We start from the raw sequence: 23,478 nt of genomic DNA, 5'->3' as shown, positions 1-23,478 counted from the left end.
TTTTTTCTCTTATAATTGAAGTAGAGTACGAGACACCGTACTGGAGCGGGTGCCGTTGTGACGTGACAAAGAGTAATTTGGTGCTGCTCATCTAGTTTAATGCATGTAGAAAATATCGTTTCCCTTCAGAACCATCACAATGCGGTAGTCACTGCGTGCTTTCGAACCCGGAACTCGCAGCAAGTCATGTCGCCACATTGTGAGCCTCCTGGATACCGCCTATATACTGAATAAGAAACACGGACACACCGTCAACATAAGTCACAGCCTTGTCGTATACAGCGGCCAGCGTTCCTTTCTGGATTGGATTGGATAAACTTTTATTTGGTCCTCCAAAACACAGATCACTGGAGCAGTCATATTTTTAATTATTAACACCATTCTGATTGATTTGTGGGGTTTAACGTCCCAAAACCACCATATGATTATGAGAGACGCTTAACACCATTCTAACACGAAGTTCAGTTGGTCATTGTGCTGGTTCCGAAAATATATGCACACGCCGAACTATATATGCTAACGGAAAACGCTCATTCTTTTCAGAGTTTGGTTTACGACTTTCTGCCAGTTATCGGCATAAACGTACACAGGCGAGCAAATTTCACGCTCCCACTCAGTTTTGCGAACACAATGGAGCGTGTGGGAAATGTTTTACGCGTTTCAAAGCTCATCTCTCAAGTCCTGAATTCGCTTGAGCCGGGACACAGGTGCGCCGCGGTCTGTACACAACGCTCCTAAACTCTCCACATTCAATTCTTTGTAGCTCAAAAGAGACTAAAACTTGGCCGGGTGTTTACTCGAAGGTGAGTGTTCGGACGTTTGTAAATGGGTCCGCTTATTGCACCTTCTTAAGGCTTACGATTTTCGGGTTTCGTACGTGCCAAAATCACGGCGCGATTATAAAGCACGTCGTAGTTGGAGACCCCAGATTAGTTTTGACCACTTGAAGGTGTTCTATTCTGCATTGTTTGTTGTGAATATCACCCTAACTACTCCATTTATATAAGTTTTGCAGCGAAAGAACTAGTGGTTGCCGAAAAACAAAATCATGCCAACGAAAAAAAACAAAACAAAAAGAGGCGTAGCAAGCACGTACCGAAATAAAGTAATGAAAACAACTTGGTCAGGCATTCGCATTGCAATAGAAATCGCGTTCGTACGCATTCATACGCTAGTTCTGTCCACAATATACTCATTAACAGATCAATTCGTATATAGCAACACATATATGTGATGATTAGGCGCTTGTCTGGTCCGGTTGTCCACTAAGAAGTCCTTTAGGAAGACGTTTTGCCTCTATACTGAACGAGATTTTCGGGTTATACTGTCCAAGTGGAATTTCGTAATGTGAAGGGGGAGTTTGTCCAAGCTTGCCAGTTCTTTTCGGTAACTTTCGTATCGCATTTGCGTACGTTGCACATTCCAAAAAGAAAACACCCAACATTCTCATCTTAATGACCAAAGTAGCACCTTTATCGCGCACTCAGTAGTGGCTGGGAACCAAACCCAGATATTCGTGCTCATTTGTTGAATACCTCAGCCATGATACCCCCCCCCCCCCTCCTTCTGAAACGAAGGAAGGGCGGCCGACCGACAAGCATTTTGTACTCGTGAACACCCTGTGGATTTATTAGAATCATCAACGAGGACATGAAATATTACTCGTAGGCCATGCGAACGTTCAGCCTATTTGTACGTGCGGTCAAACGCCTATATATATATATATATATATATATATATATATATATATATATATATATATATATATATATATATATATATATATATATATATATATATATATATATAATGAAGCGTGCATGCTTGCGACGTTGAATATATAGAGCTTTATAAGTAATTTGGCTGGAGAGACAGTTCTTTTAGTGACGTTCGACTATATATATGCATAGACTCTGGTTCCTCAAAACGTTGTCGGTATACCTATTCCGTCATCTTATCGCGCATCCGTGCATCATTAATAGAAACATGCTATTGTCACACATAGCATAACTTGAAAGTGGGGGCACCACTCGAGCAAAACAAGTTGCCGAGCAGAAAACAAGTGGCTGATTAGTTTTCCTGACACTGGGCGTTCCTTCAGTTGACATTGGTCATTCTCGTTTGTCTCGTTCTCTTTCTCCTTATCCCCGTTTGTACGACCACTTTCTGTTGCCACGAATAGTTACGAAGTAGTCAACGTTCCAACGTTCTAATTGTACAGGCATGTCAGGAGGAGGGAAGGGGAGAGACTTTCACTTCGGAACCCATAACAAGTAAATTAGGGTAATGAGCCGCAGACAGCCGCCAGCCAAGCAGTAAGTTACAGCGAACCTCCCGAAAGGGAAGTCTCGCTTCCATGTGGTGTCCTGCGGAGTTCATAATCTTTTTGACCACGGCCCGCTTCAAAACTCGAGCGTGTATGTATACGCGCAGGTCGAGCCCCCCTGTGCGTTGGTTGCCAGGAGTGCCGTCGCTTATCTCTCTTTAGAGGGTACCCCGTGAGCTAACTCGGTTGCTGATAACGACGCCCGTTTGTTGTCTGGCTTCGACACTTTTACATTCTCTCCTCATGCCAGGTGCTCCATTTTTTTTTTTTCGTGTCTGAACACCCTCCATCAGCTAAGCTTATCTCGATGCGTTTGCTTGTTTTTTTTAGCACTTCTGGTTTGTTTACGGCCTTGTTTCTCGTTTTTTTTTCTCTCCCCTCCCATATGCGCAGCCCGCACCACGGGTACTTTTTGCGCAGCGGGCAAAGGTGGTTGCGCTCTTCCGCGAGGTCGGAATTTCGACCCCCGCCGTTGGCATGAAAAAAAAAAATCACTTCGTATACAGAGTGTGGTGTATCGCGCGCAAAACACACAAACACTTACACGTTGTTGTTTTTTTCATTTTTTTATTTTTGTATATACTAATGAATCGCATCTATGTTGCCTGTTCAAACCTTCCGACTGTGTGAGGCCTCCTAAATTTTCGAGCGGAGCGGAGAGTGGTCGCATTTTCGCGGATTCCCGCGGTTATAACACCTCCGTAAGCCAGGAACGTCAACAGGGGGGTAGGCAGGGGAGAGCGGTCACCCCCCACCTTCTCGCCTGCCCCCCCCCCCCCCCTCTTTCACCTCGTCCCCGCTGGACAGCAGAGAAAGCCCCCAACCCGATTTACAGTAAAGCAAATCCTGGCGTCGCCTCTGCCGTCAGCTAGTTAACACCTAATCTTTTCTTAAAGATAGCTGCATACACAGACGGGTTAAAGGGAGGATTAAAAGACGGGTGTTGCCGCAAACATGAATCTGTGAAAGGCAGCGACTGTTCTACGACTTAACTGACCCTGCACCTATGTAGTGGGTCTGCGATCCGGTGGCTTTGACGGGTAAAAAGCTGCTGACTTACTGTGAACTGTCCTTCACGAGGTGTACAGACAGCTCTGCAATCCAAAAAAAATTCCCTCGATTACGGCTTAGTTACTTCAATAGGGGTTACATTCATATAACTCATCTAGTCAAAACGACGAGCTAACAAGGACCAGATGCGCAGGAAAAGTATACAGACGGCCTATAATAGAAAGCATCGAGGGCCAGTGGCGTTACACCTTGTTAAGCTGGAAAAATTGCAAAATGCGACGTTATTCAGCTTAAGTTTCGCATGTGCGGCGCTTCACTGGAATCTATGTAGAGATGCTACAAAACCAAAACTAAAAAAAAAAGAGACAATGTTTCCTTTTCTCAACATCTGGAAGGACACGACGTACGTACAAAGCGCCTGCGTTATCGGCGGACAAGACTTGGGCGAATCGGATAGCCATCGTGTTACATGGAACGCACGACCTCGTTTCTGAACTATACTCCGTTTGTTTGTCGTACTTTTTTTTCCCTCTGTCAATAGGGCGACGTGTCACTTGAGTGCGAAAGCGCCATTTTCTCGCTTTCACATCCTGCGGACATGTATTTGCCGAATCGTCACTTATCTCTTCCAAAGCCACGTTCGAATACGCATCACAGCGAAAAGGATGTCATTCAAGAGATATCGCAGAAGTGTTTTAGTGAAAAATTCATACTCCACGTTTGATAAGTCGCACAGTCCCTTATCAACGCCCTCTATACCAGCTGAGACCTCTTCGTATCCTCCTCTGTTACCGCCTGCGTCACCACACTACGACGGAGCTGTTTTGTCGGACTCGGGCGCTTTCGTGAAACGCAAGACAGCACCAACGAACGGATTCGCAACGCGCCGTAAGCAGAGGCGCTCCGTCTGGCTGCGCGAAGCCTGGAGTCGCCTTGTCGCAGGACTAAGCTCAGCAGGTGTGCAGCACTTTCGGCTTAGCACCTTAACCTTTTAGGCTTACCAATTCAAATCGGCTCACGGAGTTCACAAGGGTCCATTCTTTTAAGCGAAACAAAACCAAAGCACAACGATAACCATGAAGCCGCAAGTGCGTCCGAATCCTGCAAGTACGAAGAGTATAGACCAATTCGTGTACTACCCATCATTCCCATGGTGGCTTAATCTTCGCAGCGCCAGTGTTCTCTCTAGTAAATATTGTATTAAGCTCTACAGCCGTAACTTCACTAACGAGCGCTCAGCAACTTGCATTTCTAAAAACGCATCCTACTCTACCATCGTAGTGTGATGACGTCTACGACAAGTGCAGAGGCCTTGGTTAGTCTACAGGACGCTACCCTTGTGCATTGGCCTTGGTCGACTCGAAGGCGATGCTCGTGTTCTTCTTTTCTTCAGTCGATGTACGGTCGGTGTATCGGTACCCTCATCATAGGAAAGCTTTCTCCACCAAACGTGATTTTTCACTGCCTCCGAGATTAGAGGCATCGGAAGCTTTCTCCGGCAAATGCGCCTCCGGGATGAGCACGTCAGCGTAGCTTTGACCAAGCGACAACCCGCCTTTTTCCACGATGCCGCTGCGCATGCGCCCTTCCCTAGCGGACAAATCGCGAAACGTCACCCGGTCTCTGAGGCCTCCATTCTATAGCAATGCCAGTTCTCCCGGCCCCCTTACCAGAACACTACCCAAACACCAGAGGGCAGCACAGAAAAAATGGAAAAAGCTTATTTCGTAATGACGTCATAAATTCGACTCCATATGACGTCACGTCATTACGCGATGGTCATTTTTGCATCACTCGCGTTCACGCTGGCGGTCACGTTTGTTGTTTGACGAGGCATCTGAGGCATATCATTCACAGTTTCCACGGTGCTTTGTACAATATACCACCACTACTGCCTAACAATGACCACTTGCCGTCGCCAGAACGTGACGCAATTGAACGGAAAGACCTAGAAAATACCGTCGCACGAAACAGTAAGAAAAAAAGCTTTAAAAGGACATAGGGCTTATCATCGCATTCACTCTCCTCTCTCATTCTTCCTTTCAAAATGCGTCTCGCCACATCCGCACTTTTTCAATCTAAACCAACATCCTTATCTGCCGTGGTGTCCTCTGATAACGGGGGCGTTATAAACCTGTCTCCATCCCGCCTGCCGCTTGTCTCGTTTTATACTTATTTTGTTGTTTTGTTGTTTTTCTAACGGCGTTATCAGCGTTTCCGCCTCCACCCCCCTGCCTAAGAGGTGTGGGGAGGGGGCCTCGAGAATTTTCGCGGCTGTTTTTCTTTCAGCACGTGTTTGATAGCGGGTGCACACAACACACCCTGCGTTCACTTTCACCCCAATGGCCTGCCGTCATCTCCATCGCCGAGCTTTCGCGATCAACGCGCTCTTTACCAAAGCATTCTCACACGGGGCTGCGCGACCGAGTGACGCCGAATTCGGACGCAATACGCCACTTTCACTCCAGTCAGCCAGAGCTCAACGGCGAAGTGACCGCAGTAATAAAAGAATGTGCGGGAGACGAGCGAGCGAGAGAGGGAATGAGAGAGATGAAAATGAAAACTCGAGCAAAAAGAACGTTTTGAGAGTTAAGCGCTCCGATAAGACGCGGCGCTTTCGCAACTTCTCTCCCCCCCACCCTCACTCTTGTACGCCTCCGCTTCACACTCACCGCTCTCTCCTCTCTCTCTCTCTTTCTCACCTCGGCTTTTTGCATGCGTCTTTTTGAAAGAACGTATACGCAGGCGTACACTCCGGCTAACTGTACAAGAGTCCCTTTCCTTCGCGAACTTTCTTTTTTTTTTTCATTCATTCTGTCTCCTCTCCTCCTCCGTTCGGTTCTCGCTCGCATTTTCGCCGCTTTCGCTCTCGACGTGGACAGGGCAGACCGTTATACGCGTCGCCGATGAGCTGCTGTCGGGGACTCCCCGAAGGAGCACGCGACGACCAGGACGTTTCGGCAAGGAGGAGGCCACGAGACCCGACCTGAGAGAGAAGCGGAGAGAGCAAGGAATCGCGCGTTTTTCTGCTCTCCAAGACTCCGCGTAATACGAAAACCATGTGCGTCCCGGTGTAATCCAGCAGGCCTGGACTGTATACGAAGCGTTAGTGTCCGGTCGTCGTTCGCTACGCGACTTGGCATTTTGACTGCGCCACTTTGATTTGGACTGCGTGTGAGACACGCATGAACAATCTATCGTGACGTAGCGACGGATTCGGCGGCACTCCCCTCCAACGCTGATCAACGTCGCACCCCGGCGCAGGACTGAATGACGGCTATCGACAGGCTATCGTGAGTGTCGTTCCTCGGCGTCAGCCTTTTTCTTGCCTTGTTTACGCGCTCGCTTGTTGCCGTTGCTACCACGCAATCCTCAGTGGGCGGGTGTCGGACTGGCGGGTTCGTAATCACGCCCAGTCCGGGCATTCCCGTAGTGAACGTGGTCATCGCGTGACGAGCGGTGACGTAACGAGATGACGTCATGATGTTATGCTGTTCTCACAGCACGCGCCATTCAAAAGGTGAGCGCAAGGCGTATGAACCGCCGTCCGATTACCCCATAGATGACAGTGCTCGCCCTAACCTCGCATAAACTCAGAGTTTATTTCTTTCTTTTTCATTTTTTGTTTCTTGTTTACGCTTAGCAGTTCACTTGATTGCTCAGCGGGAGCTATACAGTTATACATGACAAAAAAAAAAATGCTTATGCGCTAGGTGCCCATAGGTAGATCTTTATCGATGTTGCTTACATGAAGTACTCGTGAAAGGTATTAAATTTCACTTCAGCACCGAATACGAAGAAAAGGAAGAAGAGAACAGCGCTTCCCTGTACATCTTCATCCTATTTCTTCTTCCCGCTTTCTGGTTTTTATGCTGTTGCGAAACTTTGCAGTCATACTTCGTGTAAGGACGCAAAGCATTTATTGGGCGTTCATTTAGCGATCCCATTGCGACAGTGTATACTATTGTTTCTTTCTTTCTTTCTTTGTTTCTTTCTTTCTTTCTTTCTTTCTTTTTCTTTCAAGGACGTCATTGATGAAATGGGCTGGGATCATGCACGTTTGGGGAAACAATTTTTTTTTTAATGTCATCAGTTGTTTGCCAATTTTGAACACCATGCACTCTGGGAAGAGTCACGGTGCTATCGAAGTACGCTATTTTCCTATCAATGGAGTGCACCGACAATGCCGCGCCGACCCGCCGTGCTGGTCGCATTGTTATGAAGCTCTACCGCCAACCCGAAGGTGCCGCGACCAAAGCAAGGTTCGCAATTCCATCGAGGCGAAGTGCTCTTAAAGGCATGGGTACTTTGATTTACACGCCCGACAAAGGACACCGAATAGGAGCTCTCCCACTAGAGCGTCCCTCTTAATCAGATGGTGGTTTTGGGAAGCAATACTCCGACAATTATTATTATTAAAATTGTGTAGCACTGCTTGTAGCGCCATCTCTCGAACGCTTTTAACAGAAAGTGCGCGAGTGATTGGCGACCTGATAAGCGTGCCCGTTTCTTGTTTTCGCAACGTGCCTTTATTGTGGCAGCTCTTGAAACGTAAACATGTAATATCGCTGCACGGCTGACTTCGTTGCGACACGGGCGCACCTTTATTTGCTCGTCGTGTATACCAGCGTCACTACGCCATCTTGTCTGTCGAATAGTTAAAAAAAAACATAATCGCCTGAGGGAACTTTTGTGCGACGAAAAGACTTATTACACTTGTGAACTAATTGTTGCTCGCAAACTAAAGAAAATGCCTTCACTCCGACGTCCGTGTGTATATAGACATGCGAACATCACCTGATTAGTTAACTCGAAATACGGTTCTTGTTACCTCATCAAATGTCTTACTGGCCGCTTTTCACTCGTTCTCGCTTGGCGCGCTGTTGTGCGGAGCCGCGGCCTACTGAAATCGCAAGCATCAACCTCAGCCCCGCCGCGGTGGTCCAGTGGCTAAGGTACTCGGCTGCTGACCCGCAGGGCGCGGGTTCGAATCCCGGCTGCGGCGACCGCATTTCCGATGGAGGCGGAAATGATGTAGGCCCGTGTGCTCAGATTTGGGTGCACGTTAAAGAACCCCAAGTGGTCTAAATTTCCGGAGCCCTCCACCACGGCGTCTCTCAGAATCATATAGTAGTTTTGGGACGTTAAACCCCACATATCAATCAATCAAGCATCAACCTCATCCGTGCAGCCCACGCCCCACCGTCTCAGAGATCACCTCTTTCGCGTCAATCATCGGAGCTCACGACGGGAATTCAGTTGTAATCTTATCGCTCCATCTGAAGCTGGACTTTTGAACGCGTTACGACCGAATCGGTGACCCTCGTGCATACCCGGTATCACTAGGTGCTTTGCTAATCCCGATTAAGCCTGATTAGGATCAGAAGATTAAGAAGTGAGTGGCTCCATTGTGCAGCTTGCGTGAAGGAGCCAATCACAATCGAGAAATTCTATCCGGATCGGTTTCGATCGCGATCAGGAAGCTTGTCCGTGTGCCATCGGTATTAATCTAACGAAGCACCGGCCACCTGTTCGACATAAATGCACACATACATCTCTGCGGCTTCCTTTCTTCTTAATCAAGGCTGAAACGTACGACGAACGTCTGTCGATCCTGAATCATACGGTAATCGCTCTTGTCAGACAGTCGCTGAGTGAGTGAGTGAGTGAATGAATGAATGAATGAATGAATGAAGGAATGAAGGAATGAGTGAGTGAGTATGCATGTGTGTGCGTGTCTCACATTTCTGAGGATCAGTATGCAGAACCTGCTGTTGTTCGGTACATATACCGAGAACACAACGCACGTACACAAACGCGATGTCCTCGTCCTCGTCATATCATCGTCGAAAAAGACGAGTAATCTGCTTCCGCCAGTCGAATCCGCGATACTCGTCTTTTATACTATTCATGCTACAGCCGCTCAATTCACGAAACTTACACAAACAATTACACGTATACGCAAGTCTAAGCTGACTTGCATGTATACCGCTGCGTGTGCACGTAATCCCACAGTTTCTCGAAGGCAAAGCGTCCACGCATTCACATACCGTTTTCTCTATAGCGAGTTGTACAATTTCTTTCCAGCTGCGCCGCACATAGATAAACGAAGGAGTCGTGGCATTCCGGATCGCTTTTTATCCTTATCGCCCGTAAACAGGCCGTTTCCGGAAGAATTTTTGCGCACGCATAACACGGCTTAGACAGCGAGTCGGACGCGTGAGCGAATGGACACCTTCTGTGGCTCCTTTTTCACGTGCACGGCGTAGTTGCCTGTGTACCCGGAACGATTTGCCAGTTATATTAGGTCACCACGACAGCGTTTCAAGGGGTCCGGTTGGTATACCGGCATGTAAGGGGCCCGGGCTTGCGTTACATTCACGAAACACACACACACACACACACACACACACACACACACACACACACACACGCACACACACACACACACACACACTAGGTGGATACATTCGCGATGCGGTGATTGCCCGTTTACGTGCAGTAGGGGTCCTGGACAGTTCATTGCCATTTACGTGACGGTGACAACGGCTTCATCGTGACAGAAATGACATCGCCATCGTGATAAAGACATGGGCTACGCAGTCTTCTTCTTCTTATCATCATCATCATCATCATCATAACCATCATCATCATCTCTACAGGCGTTTCAAACAGAAATGCAGCTACGATGTACTTTCTCTGTTGTTTTGCTGCCGGATATATCGGCTGCCTCGCTTATAGAATGTTCACGGCACTCGGCTTCTGACCCGAAGACCGCGGATTCAGTCCCGCTTGTGGCCGTCGCATTTGCGATGGAGACGGGAATGCTAAAGGCCCGTGTAGTACATCGAACATTTAATTGCGCGCTAAAGGAATGGCAAGTGTCTCATTATTATATTGTGTTTTTGGCACGTAAAACCCTCACAATCACTATTATTATTATTATTATTATTATTATTATTATTATTATTATTATTATTATTATTATTATTATTATTATTATTATTATTATTATTATTATTATTATTATTATTGCTGGATTGCACGCACGTGACAGCTGCGTAATGTTTCTGAATGCTTCCATGGATTTATGCACGAATGGAAGGGTGGGATCAGACTCAGAATCAGTTTTAGTGTAAATAGTACATAGAACACATTGTGGAAATATGGAAGGTCCAGAAGTCAAAGCCCGCTGAATATAAATTAGGGTAGGTAGACATAATTTTGTTATGCATGATAGAAGTATGGCGTGAGTCGTCAAAGCATGCGGTTGCCGCTTTTCGGTGCTGTACTCTACCGCGTAGCATCACGTGGTCTCTCAATGGCATGCGCTGTTCAATTGGTTCAATAGTCCGATTGACATTTCACGAGTGTTGCCATTAACCGTTCACACCTGGTGACAGACGTGCCGTGGGGCGACATCGAAGGCCAACTTACGTGCAAGGTTATGTCGTGGGTACTTACTTCTAAAAGCTACATATGCTTTACAGACCCCATCAGTTGTCTTTAGACGCACTTCTCGAGGCATAACTTGTGCACGTCTTTCAAATACTGGTCGACGGAGCACAAAAAGAGAAAAAAAACGAAAATAATTTATAGTACCGTCAACGTGTCATGGCCGTTATGGGCGCTATGTATAGACCTGTCACGAATTAGTTTACACGCCGCCATCTTGGACTGTCGACGTTTTCGTTTTGTATAAGTGCCAGAACAATATTAAAGATAGGCCAGCTCATGCACAACTAACGATCGTACGAGATCATTCGACGTTTAAAGTACTTCGTTGTTTCATTTAAATTTTCCGACTTACAAAAACTGGGAGATCAATTTACAAAAGCACAAGACGGTGGCGACAGCGGATCGGGAAAAACAAAAAAAAAAATGCGTCGATATGACGTGTCTGCCGGCAGCCATTTTTTTTTCTAAAGAAAACTAAGAAGAAAAAAAAAGATAAAAGACCACGTGAGCGCTGCAGACGAAACGCCGATGCAACCGCTAGGTTTTTTTCCCAGAACGTTTCAAAACTGTTTCTACGCATTCTCACTCACAAAGCAACGGAATCGGGATGTCGCTATCTTATCTGGCGCTCCAAACCTTTTATCTTCAAGGCTTAATAATAACGTAAACCGAGCTAGGTAAGTGGGGCTCGAATCTCTTTCGCTCTCTCTGCGCTAGAGAGGAAATGGCGGACATTCTCGTTTCGTCAAAATAACACTCCAGGGACAAGGCGTTCTACAACAGGGGGCGCCTGCCTGGAGGCCAAGCGGGGAGAGTATACGAAAACCGTGGTCAACCCCCCCCCCCCTCTTCCCTTTCTACTGTGTCCACAAGCTTTCGGTATCATTCCTTCGCTCATACCAAACGCCTGTAATAACGGCGACATCTCCAAGTGCAGCCGCAGGAACAGCCTTGAGAAAAAAATGTTACTGGCACCTGGCCCTATCGCGTAAGCCTAACACACACACACACACACACACACACACACACACACACACACACACACACACACACACACACACACACACAAAAAAAAAAAAAACAGGTGTTCAGGAAATCATCGTGAATCCATTGTTGTCGCAAACTTAGCCTTCATGCTGCAGAGGGCATTATATTTACGATGTTCCCGTTTACACGCCCCAAATGCGGAACGCATTGATATACGGATACAAGCAGGAGCAAGTGAACTTCAAGTATACGTGTTGTTCACTGAGGTTCAATCAACATTATCGTGAGATACGTGTTGGGTTTTTAGCCATGCACAGCGAATTAAGTTTAGATGCCTTCGCATGGTGCGATTCATTTGTCTTACAAAAAGTAGTCACACCAAGGCCGGTTCAGATATCAAGGCGAAATCGCCATCACCAACAACCTCACCGTCATTTTCGCTGCGCTCTGCACTGCAGGGCAAAGGCCTCTCACATGTTCTGCCACTCAACCCCGTCCTCTGCTCTCTGATGCCATGTTATAGCTGAAAACTTCTTAGTCTCATCCGTCCACCTAACGCGTTTGCCTTCTCTGGGAATCCAGTCAGTTACCCTTAAAGGCCAGCGGTTATCCAGACTACGCACTACGCGCCTGGCCCATGTCCATTTCTTATTCTTTCAGGGTGGGTCAGGGAACAAACGGGGGTTATTTATATATATCATAATTGAAATAGAGAAGAAATCCTTGCATGCCTAGTCAAAAGGCGAAAGAGTGACCATCGGGGTCGGCGTCGACACGATCAATGCAAAAAGGCACGCAATCAGGGATTACGTTTTATTCGCCTCATCATGTGACGTGACTACTACGTCATATAACTCCTAACTCCGTTCCTTCATGACGTCGTTGATTACGCCGTCGCGCAGAATCATACCTGGTTAGAAAGGTGTGCCGATCCCGGAGGCCGTGCTAAACCACGTCGGAAAAACTTTCTAAGGGCTCTCACTCTTTCCCTTTGGTTTGTATAGGTCTCTACTTCGAAGGGAATTCTCTTGCAAAAAATAAATAGTTCTAGAGTCGGAAACGCGACACGCCCCAATTCTGCCTGATTCCATCAATATTATCTACGTATGTATGCATTTAAAAAAATATACATTGAACGTCACCGCAACACTGCGCCATGTTGGTGCAGTTTCGTTGCGTTATGCATGTCACCTATTTGAAAGACTCGAGGCGATGTCATGCACGAAACTGTCGCGCGTCGCTCATATCGACGGTACACTTCAACTCCCATTGCTTCGCACAATGCGGCTATCGCGTATCTAGATAAAACCGAGAGTTAGATGCAGCGCTGAAAGAACAAAAACTCTGGAACTAGGACGCCTCCAAAGAGGAAGAAAAAAAAAGACGTCCTTTAAAAAAATATACGAGAACAGTGGGGCGCTGAAGAGTGCCACGCTCGACGTCGCGATAGCGACTGTATAGAGTGGCTGCCCTGCGCTGGCCCCGCTATACCCCACCTTTCCGGGTCACTCGCTATCTCGACAAAAACTTTCTCCAGTCGAGCAACATCTAACTGCAAAGTGAGCAACATCTAACTGCAGCTCGCGGTTCGGCTGACGATCGCTGTAAGTTAACTCTGTCCTGGTCAGCGCACTTTTTGCATGACTGCGGTTCAAGGTGGCAGGCTCATCTCTTCGCTTCCGTCTTGGGGTAACGCCTTGGGCTTTCGCGACAACGATCTGACGTAAGTTCCATCACATGGCTCCCCGGACCACACTGGGAATAGCTGAAAGTTCACCTGCGGCGTGGTTTCTACGAGTACACAGTTCGAGGTGCCTTCGCATCAGTACAAAACAGCGTTGTATCGATATGGAATCGAATGTATGCAGCCTAATGCGTACCGCGAGATTACGAGATATAAATCGTTCAGTCACTTGAACTCATATCATCAAGCGATCCTGCACGAAGGTCGCGCTTGGTTTCAGTATGATGAAGATCATAGTTATTGGCGTTACCAGTAAAAATATCATAATGAGACCCTGTTCTGTTTTCTCTACAGATCGGCGTGCGTTAAAAGCTATCGGGTTGTCAAATTGACTCAGTCCTCCAGTATTGGGCCTACCTCAGTTCACACGACGTTTTTGACTCGTCAAACCCCACTAAGTCAATTAAATAGCGTAAAACACAGCTAATAAGGTATTAAACTCCTGCTGACGCCATCGTGAATGCATCACGCAGTGGTCATGATTCTGCTGATACAACGCATCGTCGTGGTGGTGGTGATGTCGATGATCCCTTCGACCAAACCCGGATTTCATAGATACACTCAATTTGATCGGCTATTGAAGATTACGAGGCAGACCCTAGAGTTACGAGAAAGCGTATATACGGTGCTTTGAAAAGTGCACGATATCCGGGCCTTTTCAAATCAAATGATAAAAACCATACGACTCTAGAATTGTACGAATGATGCGCAGTTGTGCGACGCAAGTGGTGCTTGTGAGGAGCGCAGTGGAACGTCTAACAGAGGCCGGTTGCCCCAGAACTTCTATCAAGGCGAGCATTTAAACACGAAAAAAAAAACTTGAGGTTTTGGCAAATAATGGAAATAAGCAACACACTGTATACAAAATTGCACACTGCACTCATGCCTGGAACGCACGACCACCACGTCGCAATGCAAAGTTCATTTAATTTATTGTTATTTCAAATACAGATACCGCACAACCTTTTTTTCCCAATCAGCCTAACTCAGTCCAAGCATCGCAAAACTATAAGTAGTGGTCGGCGAAGCATCACCGCTTACAAAGCAACCAAAGTGCTTTTGGAAGACGGACGTATTTTCTCGGAATTGAATGAGGAAAAGTAATTCCCTCCAGAGAGTTGCAGTTCGAACAGTAATAAGGCGACTATAAATTTGGTAAGATGTTTTGTTGGCTGCGTTGGTTTATTCTGAAATAGATTTGAGCGCAAATGGACAACACACAAAAACAGAGCACGACTGCATACGAGAGCTCGTGCAGCTTATAAAACTAACACATTCTTACACTACTCGCGTAGCGCGTGTTTGGAACGTAAAACCCAATAAATTATTATTCAGGCGGAAGCCTTGGATGGCTCATCAAACGCGAAAAGTGGCCATCGGCGCCAACTCGAATGGCGCAAAGAAAAAAAAAATCTACGATGTGACGTAACACAATGGTGTCATGATTACGTCACAGCTTGCGAGACCTCTGCGGCGGCGTCACGACTCACAATATGTAATGTCACACGCACGATGACGTCAAAACACGACATCATCGCTTGGTCGATGGCAGGCCAATCGCGCAGGCTGTGCGAATACACATGTGGTGCGAAAAAGCATAGTTTCCTAAAATTGACCGGAAGCGCGACTGTGGCGCTGCGATCTTTCAGCGACAAAGGGAATTACGGGTAGTATACGCGGATTTGCCTGTAGTCTTCGTGCTTGCGGGCGGTGAATCGCACTTCTGGCTTCGTTTATTTCTATCTTTCGGATTTGTTTCGAATGAAAGAACGGACGGATATATAAACTTCATGAGCCAATTTGAAACGGTGAGCCTAGAAAGTTAAAGTAGTCTAGTGCGACCGCAGATCATTTGGTGATGGTCGCTTCGTGACAAAGCAACTTCAAGCCACGCAAAGCCAACCGGAACTGAAAGTACGAACATTAGACAAATTCGGGTACCACCCTTAATTTCCTTGCTCGATGAAAAGTGCTGTGCGTTGCAGCTCCAATATACACTAGCGCCAGAGTTCCCCCTAGGGTACTTATAGGAAACTATAAAAAAAAAAGGCTTCATATGCTTCCGATCCCGGAGGCAATGCTAAAACCTCGTTAGCTTTATCACTGCCAATCCCGCCCAAAATTATTTTTTTTTCGCTTGCGGGTGGAATCGGCAGGGGCTATGTGCTCCGGTTCTAAACAACGGAGTTGCACGTTTCAGCTTTGCTCGTTGACCATCTTTACAGAGGGCTTCGGTGGCGATATCGGTTGTTAAGACTTTATTGCGATAGCAATTATATGAACACTCTAAGCGGATTTCGGCCCACCGTCGTCGCCGTCATGTCCCTGATATATATATATATATATATATATATATATATATATATATATATATATATATATATATATATATATATATATATATATATATATATATATATATATATATATATATATATAGAGAGAGAGAGAGAGAGAGAGAGAGAGAGAGAGAGAGAGCACAAGGCAAAATAAATCAGAGGAAAAAAATTCGAAGCTGCGCCCAATTAAGGATTCGAACCAGAGACCCCTCGCTCGCTCTGCAGCGCGCCGCGTTCAACAAGTTTACCACGCGCCATGATCCACTGGCATAATATACACACCATTACCGCTGGCGGCATGCAGATCTCGGAGGAGCTCATGAGCTGTATTACTCAACCCTCCTACATTCCTTTCTTGTCTTTAGTTTGAAAACTGCCCTTGAGACGCCCTTTCTTGTGCACATTCGCGATGTGGAAATCAAAGCATAAAACGAACGTCGGGCACACCTAGTACTCCTGTATATTGCTCTGTATACCGTAATTATATAGGGTGCTATCGCGCAACGATTCTATTTCTTTATTTGACGCCTTTCGCCGCCATTAGCCGCCCGCGATTGGTCGAAGCGCAGATACAAACGTATGCATGAACATACGTAACAGTTCGTTGAAAACACGCCCTCTCCCCCAACCCACCTAAAGAAAAAACAAGCATTCAAGGCTACGGCCCCATTGCACAAAATACTTCGAGAACATTTAAGCATATACGCTTAAGCATATAATGCTGACGCAGATAAAACAGCAAGGAAACTGATAAGTTAGCGCACACGAGAACTTCAAGTACGGACGTCATCACGGGTCAAAATATGATCGACGGCGTACGTCCATAGAGGATATATTACGCAACACATCTGACCTTCTAGTTCGGCCCTCCTATTCGCTACCTCTATTTCGATAACGTTCAAGTGCAGAAAGTGCCAAAGGTTAGAATTTCGCGTACAAATAATGGAAGCTAAATTAGAAGAAAAGGTTGTTTTTTTTTTTTGTAGCACAAGCGGGAGCCAGATTGGGGGCGGTGACGTACTGACTTATCGATCGCTATTTCGGCCACTCTAACATCCGCACATGGTTTCCTGAGCATATGGTTTCCTCACGTACTTACTCGATAGGGTTAGATAACTGCGCAAGCACGAAGGCATGCACGGCAGAGGGGAGAAACGCGACGAGTACAGACGAAAACGTTTGTTTTCTCACTCCTTCAAGTTCTGTGCTTGCTACTTTCAGTTGCTGATAAGCGCAAGACCAGGTGGTACAAGCGCAGGTGGCTAGTGATAAGATGTCCTTTCAAATATTGAAACGAGAGAGCTCGGTGCAGCAAACGAGTTCTCAGAACGGGTCGACTTTTAATGCCCCTATGGCATTGCGCAAAAGTCATTCCGTACCGATAATCTATCAACCAAATTCAATATCAGTCGCCAATAACAAAGCAGGAAATGCGACGAGGCGGTAGCTTATCATTTTTTTAAAACTTCACTTCCCAAAACCACGATATGATATGACAGACGCCGTGGTGGAGTTCTCTGTAAAATACTGACGACCTGAGATTCTTTAACGCGCACCTAAATCAAAGCACGGGGATTTCTAGCGATCCTCCTCCACATAAACGCGGCCGCCGCTCCTGGGATTCGATCCTGCCACCTCCATGCAGGTCTCAACATGAACATGACCACTGCACCACTGTGGCGGGTGAAGCACAAGGCAAAGGAGGTAAAAGAACGAGCGATCTTCAGTCACGTCACCGACAATATCAGTGACGTCACGGGCAGTACACTTGGTTACATGCGCCGGTGACGTCAGCGAAAGCTGCACGGTACACTGGGAGCGTCAGCGTCGTCTTGGCACCAGTTTGTCGTTCAAGCCTTTCTCTTTGTCTCTTATACCAGCCTTCGTTATGCGGCATGACTGACACGTTTATATATCGCAGAAACACAAAGAGCGAATGTCGATTGATTGATTGATATGTGGGGTTTAACGTCCCAAAACCACCATATGATCATGAGAGACGCCGTAGTGGAGGGCTCCGTCCGGAAATTTCGACCACCTAGGGTTCTTTAACGTGCACCCAAAGCTGAGTACACGGGCCCCAAAAAAAATAAATAAAAGAGCGAATGTCAGCAAAGTTACTGCGCCTGCTTCGTACGAGTCATTCTAAAGCTTTGCTGCCTATTTAAGCGTAAATGACGCAATAAACCTGGTTGGAACACTTTTGGCGTTATTACACACTCGCGCGCGCTTTCACAGACAGACAGACAGACAGACAGACAGACGGACGGACGGACGGACAGACAGACAGACAGACAGACAGACAGGACGGATTGATTGATTGATTGATTGATTGATTGATTGATTGATTGATTGATTGATTGATTGATTGATTGGATGGATGGATGGATGGATGGATGGATGGATGGATGGATGGATGGATGGATGGATGGATGGATGGATGGATGGATGGATGTCTTCCACAACCGGCCGCTGATATGAGCTAAATCACTCATTTTTTTGTTACGCCAAATGAGTCGAATGGGCACTTGATGGGGAGCTCGGGAGTCTGACGTCAGAGGTTACAAAACGGAGTTTAGCAGAGCCACGTAAGGGCCGAGATGTCGCACACACATGGCGACCGAGCAATCGAGGGAAGGAAAGGGAGCTCGTGGCCCTGTTTACAGGCGAAAGATAATGGAAAAGTCGAAGTCCGTGAGCGGGTGAGGGGGAGGAATGGGCAGGCGCAGTATTTTTTTTTTTTATATATAGGGACGGAGGAGAGAAGCTTGTTGTCGCGTTGGAAGCATGTAAAACGATAACAAGAGGAACAAACTCTTTTTTTTTTTCATCTGGGTCAGAGCGTTATCAGAGTCGAGCACGTAACGTGGAGAAAGGAAAAGTGCGCGTACAATATATAGTATATGTGCACACGAGCGGAGTGGACGGTGACGAAGGTTGACAAATAGGCGCACCGTATGCCGGCACTCACAACGAAAAAACAGACAAATCGTGATAGAGATATGAGGAGGAGGGAGTTCCACTTGATTCAGTCGCGCCACCTGGCGGTCGCGAAATGCTTTTAGGCCCGAAAACGACGCTGTTTCGTCGAACTCACGAAGTTCGCCTAGTTCGCTGAAATCCCACATGAATGAGCTGCTTAACAAAACTGGTGGTGATATCATCATCATCATCATCATCATCATCATCATCATCATCATCAGCCTGACTACGTCCACTGCAGGACAAAGGCCTCTCCCATGTTCCGCCAGTTAACCCGGTCCTGTGCTTGCTGCTGCCAATTTATACCCGCAAACTTCTTAATCTCATCTGCCCACCTAACCTTCTGTCTCCCCCTAACTCGCTTGCCTTCTCTGGGAATCCAGTTAGTTACCCTTAATGACCAGCGGTTATCCTGTCTACGCGCTACATGCCTGGCTCATGTCCTATTCCTCTTCTAATTATTTCAACTATGATATCCTTAATCCCCGTTTGTTCCCTGATCCACTCTGCTATCTTATTGTCTCTTAAGGTTACACCTACCATTTTTTCTTTCCATTGCTCACTGCGTCGTCCTCAATTTAAGGTGAACCTTCTTTGTAAGGCTCCATGTTTCTGCTCCGTAGCTAAGTACCGGCAAGGTACAGCTGTTATATGTAGTGTTGTTAATTCACGGACCAGGACCGTGGTATTAAGCTTACAATGACGACATGATTTCGAGATGGCAAACATGGCTAGTTTGTAAAGCTCCAAAAGATCGTAATACTGTTCTTGTGATGTTTTACGTTCCATAGTCACGGTATGATTATGACAGACGCACGTAGTGCAGGGCTCCGGAAACTTCGACCATCCGGAGTCCTTTTAACATCCTCCCACATGACACAGTAGACGAGCCTCTGGCATTTAGCCTACATGAGAAACGTCACTACCGCGGCTGGGTTTGAACCGGCGACCGTCGGGTCAGCAGCCGAGAACAACAACCGCTGCTTCACCGCGGCGGATAATTTCGGAGGCCGTCGACAGCTCGGCTGTTCCACACGTTGTAAAGACTTCTTTTTTTGTGGGATGCCTACAAGTGACGTTCAATACTTCAAACAGGTCATGTCTTCAGGCCCTGCACAGGAGCGCATGAACACAAAATTGACTCGACATTACAAAAGTACGTCTTATTTGGAGTGGCGTATACGCAGTATTAAACACCTGGTTAACGCACTCAGGGCCGTTGCAGTTGTTAAGCGATCCACACGGAAGTAGTCGTGAACGGTGGAAGAAATACTCTTCGTTATCTGCATGTAGAAGCCAAATCGAGCGTTTGCAGCGCTCGCTACCTATGCCGAAGTGGCTGCAATTTCCAGTTCTGTTTCTTCTTTCTGGCAGCGTTTCGGGGTGACGAAGTGTTAGCTATCGTGTGTACGTGCACGGCATCGTATACTTGACTGCGAGCTCTCGTTTCTAAAGGAAGGCGCACCAACGGAATGGAACACGACAGGTCTCGATTACGCCGCCAATACGCACCTTCGCGGGTGCAAAATAGATGCCTAATACCCTTCCATGAGGATAGGGCAAAAAATAAAGTACGAAACAAGGCAGAGCCGCACGCAACTTCGTGTCTTATGTTCTTGATTGCGAAGCCCTAATGCTTCAATATCAAGGAAGAAAGAAAACACACGGAATCAACAGGCTGAAGCCTGTTTGTGACGTTGTTATAGCTGGTTTCGGGCACCTCTTTAGCCCCCCCCCCCCCCATTCTAACTTCACTCCCTCTCCATATCTTATGTATAGCACGGGCAACGCTTTGGCGGGGTCAGACCACCGGATAGCGCGCGGCAAGTCGTTCGACTCGAAATGCACGCGGGGGCAATTGTACACACCAGAGCCGCGCATGGAGGATCGCTCGAGAATCGTAATCAAGCGCATCTTCAGTCATACTCGAGATGTTCTTGCTTGCTTGCCGTGTACGTACGTGGCTGCACTTAGACGAAACAGAGACGGAGGAATGGTAGAGGGGGTATGCGGTTCAGGTGCGTTTGGAGAGTCGAGTAAAAATAAAAAACTATCTCCTACTGCCACCATCCCTCCAGGATCTTACGTTTCATATCGCTCTTCTTTCAACGTGCGCCTTCTTCTTCGGTACCTCTCCGCTCAACTCTGGGAAGCACATCAAGACTCCGAGTCAGAAGGATAGGGAGAGAAGGAAACGTACACTCCCCTCCCCTCTTCTTGACGTCGGCCTCGCCGACCGGTGTGCAATTAAAGTTATTACTCATATTCAAGTGGCGCATTAAATTTGACCCGCGCAGCGACTCCGATTCCGCTGCGTCTCGCCGTTTCCTCTGCATGTTTTTCATTCCTGCTTTCTCTCTTCCTCTCTCTCCCCCTTTCTCTCTCTCTCTCTCTGGAGAACGCACGCGAGACACACGCACAGACAAGAGTGAATCCGCGTGTGGCTCTGCGGCGGCAGAGTCGTAGAGTGGCGGTGCAAAAAGCGCAGTTCACAGACCTCGCAATGCTGCCCTTTCTTTTATTTTTTCTTTTCGCGTTTGTGTAATGGTGGTTGGTGCTCCGCCGCCTAGCTTACGGGAGAGCTCGATTCTAGTCTCGCTCGGTTCGTGCTTTTTGTTTTTGGTTCTCCAGAATAGTTAACACCGTTGAAAGAGGCGCGCGCACACCTCTCCCACCTTCCGCCCTTCTTCTCTCTTCCCCTTCTAACTTTCTTTTTCTTTATGCCGAGTGTGCAAATTAGTGAACACAGCGTGTACTTCGCGCTCACATCTCCTCACCTCCAGTCTTATCGTTTCGACTGCGCATGAAGCTAGAAGAGAGCGAGAGAGAGAGAAAATTAAGGAGTATAAACCGGCCCTCACGTGAGACGCTAAGCTTACGAGAAAAAAAACAAACAAAACGAAAGCCAAATCTTGCAAATCGGCGGCGCACTTATCGCGATATCTCTGCGAACAGGCAGACAGTGCGCAAAACAAATGGAAACTTTGGGTAGTCGATCTCTCCTTCCCTCCATGCGAATCGCAATTGGCGAGGACGGAATAAAAGAAAGATGCGAATTCAGAGGCGGGGGGGGGGGGGGGCGAGGAGTTTGCAGGTATGCGCACCTTCTGTGGGCATGCACCTTGTTGGTATTAGCCTTTCGTGTACCCCCTCCCCCCTTTGCCCCCCCCCCCCCCTTGTCTTTCTGGTTTCGTTTTCGCGATCGTTGACGCCCGAGGGAGGTCCGTCTGTCTATGCGTAATCGCCGCTGGGTTGGCGAAAGAAGATCCCCGGACTCGTTCTTGCGTCTCTCGAGTTCGCATTTCGCATTGCCACTCCTTCCTCACCTCCAGCCAACCCACCCCGAAGCATCGTGTGTATTCCCTCCGGCATTTTTTTTTTTTCGCCCTGCTGCCCCCGCCAATTAATCCGACTTCGCGTCGTCCGAAAAGTGTAATCGATAGGCCCATACCAGGCACCTCCATTCCTGATCCATCACACAACCCGCGTTTTGCAGCTGGACGTCCCGTTCCGTTCCCTTTGGGTTTCTCTTTCGAAAGGTGCGTGTTTGCTTGAAACAAGAAAAGCTTCGGGGGGGGGGGGGGGTTGTAACGCCTTAAGAGAAGGGGAGGGGGCATAGGAGGGCAGGGGTAGTGACCCGTGGCAACGCCCTTCTTCGGAGGAGTCGGAAAAACGTACCGTGCCGAAGTCTTATGCAACAAAGTAAAAACGAAACCCTGCCACGAAGATGGCGTAGAAGTTACAAAAACGTGAGCACTGGCCGCACTAAAGTGGTTCGAAGACGAGACACGAAGCGGCTTCTGAAGAAAAAAAAAAGACAAAAGCACTGCGAGATGATCGGCAAGGTAACATGGGTGCGACCCGCGCTTTCTGACACAGTCTGGTCTTGTTTTCGTTCTTGACAGTCTAGAATTAGACAAAGAACCTGGGTGCGTATGAGCTGGAGGGTGAAGGGGGGGGGGGGGTGTATATTCACCCAAAGCGTGTGCACTTGTACACATTTTCGAATCTTGACGTTGTTTTCACGTTCGCCCGCTGTAGGTCGGCTCTTTTTATCATTGCTATTCACTCACCGTAAAGCGACGTTTTCGTTTGCGCGCAGTCATGTAATTGATGTTGCGTGCGTAGCCGTTTTTCTTCGCAGGCGTGGCATTTTTCTTGTTGTTGTTTTTTTTTGTCTTCGTATTTTCGTTTGTGGCAGGTGGACAGTTTTTAAACGGCCGTAGTCTCCAGTGTCTGCAATGGGGTCCACCCCGCATACCACGATATATGCGCGTTTGCGACAAAGCTGTGGACTGCTGGCTTCAGGCGAAACTGGGAAAGTTGTCTATGTTTTTACGCTCCACGTGAGGGTCACAGCGAAATGATCGATGGACGAGGATGACAGCACAGCTCTTGTTCATTCACAATTTGTTTGCGCTGACGGTAATATGCATTCCGAAGGCAGGTAATGTACCGAATCGAACTAAACTACGTGTTCAGGTGAGCAAGAGAGAACGCAAGTATCACACGCATGATCAAGACCATGGCCTCCGAGATGGCGTGATCAAGACGCACGAGGCACGGACAAGCGTTGCTCCACGTTTGTATATTGCGTAGTTGCGCAGTCACACAACAAGGAAAGTCAATAA

General features: G+C 47.4%; 1 protein-coding gene and 1 long non-coding RNA gene across 3 annotated transcripts in view; one reads left to right on the top strand and one right to left on the bottom strand.

Moving 5' to 3' along the window:
• LOC142774702 (uncharacterized) overlaps nt 1–23,478 on the bottom strand; it is a 341,818-nt gene that overhangs the window by 133,159 nt on the left and 185,181 nt on the right. The window lies entirely within an intron of this gene.
• The window catches only part of LOC142774701 (uncharacterized), a 237,424-nt gene that overhangs the window by 157,980 nt on the left and 55,966 nt on the right, over nt 1–23,478 (top strand). The window contains exon 1 of one of the 2 annotated variants that reach the window (XM_075875560.1): nt 6,240–6,630. The exons of the other annotated variant lie outside the window; for it this stretch is intronic. The gene's annotated coding sequence lies outside the window, so the exon portion shown is untranslated. Of the gene's footprint in view, nt 1–6,239; nt 6,631–23,478 lie in introns of those variants that run through there. 2 annotated transcript variants of the gene reach the window in all.

Source organism: Rhipicephalus microplus, chromosome 10 (assembly GCF_043290135.1).
Source record: "Rhipicephalus microplus isolate Deutch F79 chromosome 10, USDA_Rmic, whole genome shotgun sequence".
NCBI lineage: Eukaryota > Metazoa > Arthropoda > Arachnida > Ixodida > Ixodidae > Rhipicephalus > Rhipicephalus microplus.
Note: the sequence above shows the minus strand (reverse complement) of the source record. Positions and strands in the feature narration are given on the sequence as shown.